This window comes from Sturnus vulgaris, chromosome 25, assembly GCF_052056855.1.
Source record: "Sturnus vulgaris isolate bStuVul1 chromosome 25, bStuVul1.hap1, whole genome shotgun sequence".
Lineage (NCBI taxonomy): Eukaryota > Metazoa > Chordata > Aves > Passeriformes > Sturnidae > Sturnus > Sturnus vulgaris.
Window position 1 is genome coordinate 6,056,156 of NC_142267.1, and position 6,092 is coordinate 6,062,247.

The window sequence follows — 6,092 nt, forward strand, 5'->3', positions numbered from 1 at the left end:
TGGAGCCCCTCTGGAACTCTGCTCCATCTTTTGACTTTCAAAGCTCACTTCAACTACACAAAACCATCAATAAAATGAACCAGCTGGTAAGAGGACACAAAGGCTGACAATGGAGCCTGGTAGGACACAAAGGACACCCAGTGGGACAACAAAGTCCTGGCTGGGCTCTGCAATGTGGGGCCGTGGGAGGGGGAGAGCCCCCCTCACCCCCTCCTGCTTCAAAGGGCAGGAGGAGAGAAGGGCAATTAGAGCTGGCAATTACCTTCCCCCTGCAGCCCCCATGTCACTGGGAGAGAGTGACAGCCCAGCGAGGAGGGGACACTGCAGCTCCTGTCCCTGGGACATGGCCCTGCTCTCCTGGCATCACACACTGCCTGCACTGCTGAGAGCCTCCCTTGCTCGTTTTCTAATTCCTTCTTTAACCGCTCGAGCATCTGGGCCTGATTCATCTGCTCGGACTCTTTTGTTGGAGGTGTTTTTTTCTTCCTGGCAATAAAAAAATCTGACACAAAATATCCCCATCAGTCCCCTCTGGGCAGCAAAACCAGACCTTGCCACGTTCCCCGTGCAGGGAGCTGCCTGAGCCAGGGGCTGGGCAGCAGCATGCCCCTCCATGCTGGAGCCTGCAAATCAAACATCTCTGAATTATTCAGAGAGAAATCAGAGTGCAGGGGTTGAATTAAAACCTTTAGCACGGACTTTAACACTTGTGGCTCTTTGCCTTTCCAGACTGATGTGCCTTTGCAATAAACGACTTTATAGCAACTAATAGCTGCTTGGCTTTTTTAAAGAAAACAACCACAACCCGAAAAATGGTGCCCTGTGTGGGGATCTTTTGGCAGAAAAATGGCAGGAATACCCTTCAGGGCAGAGAGACTGAAGGACAGTACTGGGGGAAAGCCATAGGGGAGAGCTTTTCCTTTTGTGATCATGGAATTATAGAATCCCAGAATGGTTTGGGGTAGAAAGGACCTTAAAGATCATCTCATTCCAACCCCCTGCCATGGCTGTGGTGATGAGAGAGCCTTGGCTGACAGCAGAGCTCTCACCCAGCTGCTCACTTCCCAAAAAAATTGGGGGAAAAAAAGTTCAGGAAAACTCGTGGGCTGGGATAAGATGGGGAAGTCACCAATTGCTGTCACAGGTTAAAACAGACACAATTTGGGGAAAAGTAATTGAATTTATTGTCTTAAAATTTGGGTAGTGGGAAACAAAAAGACAAATATCAAACATGTTTCCTCCTCACTCCCCAGTCCTCTCTCAGATTCAGTTTTGCTTCTTCACTCCAAACTCCCCTAATCAGCCCCCTCCAAAAAAAAAGTGGTGCAAGGGACATTGAGAGCAGCAGGTCCAGGTCAGCACAAAGTGGTTTCTGCTTCTTGTTCCTTCCTCCTCACCTTTGCTGTGCTCCAGCCCGGGAGCCTGCAGCCCTCCAGGAAAACCTGCAGTGTGCTCCTTCATGGGCTGTGCTTTCTTCAGGAATATCCATCTGCCCTGGAGTGGATTCCCACGGGATGCTGTGTGAGGATGTGCCATGGCAGGGTCCCCTCCACTCGTGCAGGAACATCTGCCCTGCTCTGAGTCCTCCTTGGGCTGCAGGGAAAATCCTCAGCTCCAGGGAGCCCCTCCTGCTCCACCTCCTGCTCCTCTCCCACTTCTCACTTCGCTCTTCCCTTGTCCTCCCATCTGCTGTTTTCTTCCCTTTCCGAAATGTTTTCACACATTTTCAAGCCATCAGCTTCCCTGGTGGGCTCAGCCTTGGTCATGGAGCTGACTGGGACCAGCCCCCTGAGGGGGCTCTGCTGGTTGGGACCACCCCCCAAACCCTTCCCGTGGAAGGGGATGGCAATCTGCATCCCCAAATTCAGCTGGGGAAATGGGATGGGAGAGGAACTCAAGAAGGAGGAGGAGTTTCTGGAAGCAGGAAAGGTGCTGCAGGAGGGAAGGGGCTCTGTGTGGGGGGAGTTTCACTCACTGCTGATTTTCCAAAGTCTCTGTATTAGTCACCTTAATGCTGAGAGGAATGAGGGATTTGTCTTTCCAAACGAGCTGTGGGTCTGCTGGTAGATAAAACCAGCACTGAGAGATAAAAGAAACTTTGGGAAGGATTCCACGGATTGATGAATGGAAAAAGATATTTGCCTTTACAAACAAACTGTAGGTTTGCTGATAAATATAATTGGATATTGAAAGATGAAAGAAACAATGAGGAAAACTCATGAATTCCATAAGAGTTAAAAATTAAAAGGGAGGGTTATATATTAGAGGGGAATCTCAGGTATCAGGGTTTTGGGAAGTCTGTGCCTCTCAGGTACCTCAGCCCATGGGGAAAGAGAGAGGGAAATTGGGACAAAAAGGGGGCTGCATCCTCCAAAAATCTGAGAGATCCCAGGGGAATGTCCCATGGCCTCTCCCTTTATTCGAATAAAACAAAAAGGACTCCTCTGTCTCCTTTTTGGACATAAACCTCTGCTGTTTGTGGATTTATTTTCCTGACAATGCCAAAGGTGATTTCTGGACAGGGATGGAAAAATAATTCAGCTGGAGAGAGCCTGATGGGCATCCTGGTTCTGTGCTCCAGGACAACCTGTGTAAAATATCTGCAGCAATGATGCAGAATTCCTTGGCTGGCAGTGGAGACAGATGCAGGCAGAGCAGGCAGCTCAGGAGCTGGGCAGATCTCAGTGTGGATCTGCAGCTGAGTGGGGGGAGAAGCTCAGGCAGCCCTCAGGCAGCTGTTTGTGTGTTTGTGTGTGTGTGTGTTTGTTTGTTTGTGTGTTTGTTTGTTTGTTTGTTTGTGTGTTTGTTTTGGTCATTCCCCATCCCACTGACTCCTGGTCAGAGCTGTTGCACGGATTGACCTTTGCAGCCCTTTGGTTATGAAACACAAAATCCTTTGGCTGCAGGATGTTCCCTCCTGGCTGTAACTCCCCGGGTCACAGGGATGCCCTCGGAGCAGGAGGGAGAGGCTGTCCTGGAAACCACAACATCTTCCTACATCCCTTCTGAGGATTCTCCAAGCTGGGACCAGTGGAAAACCATTCAGTGGAGGCCACTCTCAAGACCCCCCAAGAATGGGTTGAGAAATATCAGTTGTTTGGCTTAAGAAGCAAGTTTAAAATCAGAATAAGTCACTTAGAGTTATAATATTGTGTGGTTTAGCTGCTTGCTTAGCTTTCCTTTCTTAGTCTGAGTAGCTGGATTTGCAGAAGCCTCAAGTCCCAAGCTCTGAACTCTCACCCAGATGTGCTTTTGGGTGGAATGGAGTTCATGTTCCCAGTAAGTTTCCTTGTAGCTGCATACAGAGCTGTGTATTGAAGGCAGTAAGAGAATAATTCTGATAAAACACTGATATTTGAGCTGCTGCTGGGCAATGCTTTCTCTAAATCAGGAAGGGTTTGGGCTCCTAAGCTCTGCTGGCTCTCAGGAAGCACAGAGCACGACATAAAGAGGCTCCAGCCATCCGTGGAAGCTGCAACTCCACAAGACAAGAGAAGCCAGTGGCCTGTGTGGGTGGAGACAGAGAGAGTCCAACAAGGACCAAAAATCACCACTGGAGGCATGAAGAGCACGTGCACAACCTGCGAGGGCAGAAAAGCTCAGGGATCTCATTTTTCAGGGTCCCCCTGCAGAGACTCCCAGCTCAAGCTGTTCCCATTGCTGTAGCACTCAAATTTTTTTTAATTTTTTTTTTTCTGGAATAGGATGTCTGAGACTCTGCAGCAGAAAGCCAAGGGTGACAAATCTTTTTCAGCAGTTTGACATCTCAGGTGGGACCCAAGACCACAACTTTGGATCCTTTCATCTCCAAAGATCCATTACCAGCCACGTGTGAGTTCCCCTGGGAGCTTTGGGTGGGAGGCTGGGGAGGTTTAGGAATGGAATTCTCCAATTTAGTGCTCCTATGCTGCCCCTTGCTTCCCTCTCCCCCTGTGGGTGACTGAAGAGGACAGCTGGAGTTATAAAGATAAAGATGGCAGGTTGGGATAAGAACAATTTACTGGAAACAGAGATGAGATGAGAACATGAACAGTAACAGCAACAATACTAAAGACAAAGGGTGTAAGAAACAATTCACTTGGGAAAAAACACCCAATAATAGACAATACCCAACCACTTCCTCAACTGAAAGGGTCTCCTTTCCCCCTTCTCCCTTTCCCTGCTCCCAGCAATTCCAGCAGCTGGTACAGAGCAACCTTCAGGTCCTGGCCGTGCCCCTTCCAAGCTACTGTCAAAATTAACCCTGTCCTGGTCAGAACCAGGACCAGGGCACCGAGGGATGAGTGTTGAGATTCCATCCATCGATTTGGTGACAATACTGGAGTGAGCTTCTCTCTACTGGGTGCTGGGGGAGTTGAACTCCTCTCCTGCTGCTTCCCCTGGTCAGCACAAGGCACACATAGAACAGGATTTAAATCCCTCTTAGTTCTGATGGGAAAACAGACTCAGCACTGAGAAAGGGATGCCTTTAACTGAGGAAATACAAAATTGGGAAAAGAATCTTTGGCACAGCAGGTCTATCAGAAAAGCACACATGGAGGACACTGGCCATTTATAACCAGAGATGGAGCCCCAGCAGGGCAGTGGCCACCACAGGGGACCTCTGAGAGCACAGACTCACATTTCTGAGGCACTGACTGGGTTCCCAGGCTGAAGGGATTGTTGGTAAGTGTGGGATAAGTGGGCATGAAGCCACCATAAAGAGCGTTGTTAGCAGGGACAGAAGGAAATCAAAGCTCCCAGAAATGGGGAGCAACAAAACCATGAGGAGCCTGATCTACTCTAATTAGCCAGGAGGTCATCAGCAGCCACATTCCCCAAAATTTGGGCACAGCTCTGGGTCACAGGCCCATGGCTCCACTGAATATTTTGGGCACTGTCAGATTCTGGGCTGCTGTTGGAGATACTGGAGTGAAGGGATGGGACTGAGGAGATCTGAGGATCTGAAGAAGGAATAGGATGGGAAGGAATAAATCCCCTGAGGTGCATAATGCCCCTGGATCTGGAATGGGACTGGGTGCATAACCACACCCTTCTCTTTGGAGAGCATTTATGAGGTACTATATAAAGTGAATAGAATAGAACATGATATAATGCAATAAAATGCAATAAAATGCAATAAATATAATATAATTATAATATAATATAATTTATTTCCAGCTCACAGCATGTTACAGCTCCCCACACCACAGCTCCCCATTTTCCACTCTGCAGTACCACTGGAGTCAGGAAATCACCAGCAATCCTCCCTCTGGCTGCATCCCTGGACAGATGCTGTGCTGCTTGTGGAGGGGTGAGGCCTGGCCCATTAATCTGTACTCAGAGAGGCTGGCAGCTGGATTAGTGCTTCAGATGCTCTTAACATCTGCAGCTGCAGGACAGCCCCAAATTCCTCAGCTGGAAGCAGGAGGTAGCAGCAAGGCTGGTAAGAGCTCTCTTTGGGGGGTTGGGGATTGAATTGCTGTGCCAGGTAGATGGATGAGGGAGATTTTATGGGAGATTTTATGGGAAAGGTGGTGGTGGGGCTGTTATCCTGGCACTCCCAATCCTGTCGTGCAGTCCCCTGGCTGTGGGTGTGATTCCCAAGGGTAAGGGGGTGTTGTTGGCTGTGTAGAGGGAACAAGACAAAGGAGCCTTGCAGGGGGCTGGAAGGAGCCTGTGAAGGAGCCACAGTGAAAATGTGTCAGCCCTGAAGGTCTCAAAGCTTCAGGTCCTTGTGTTTGGAGGTGAGGATGGTCAAGGGAAATGGGAAGTGCCAGAGCTCGGGGGTAAAAACACAAGATGCTGTCAGAGAGAGGGAAGGTGTGGCTGAGGACTTTTGTGGTTACTGTGGTTATCTCAGAATGGCTTGGGTTGGAAGGGACCTCAAAGATCACCTCTTTCCAACCCCCATGTCCCTGTCCAAAGCCAGTCTGTCCCTGCAGCTCTGCTCACCTGAGCAGGCCTTTGTTAATGGGGGTTTTGTCACCTCTTTGACTGCTGCTTTCCTGCACCAACTCTGTTCTCTCCAGCACAGGGGTTTATAAACCCTTTATTTGTGGCGACCAGCAGCACGAGGGATGAGAAGAGCCTGCTGAGCAGCCATGGAGGGG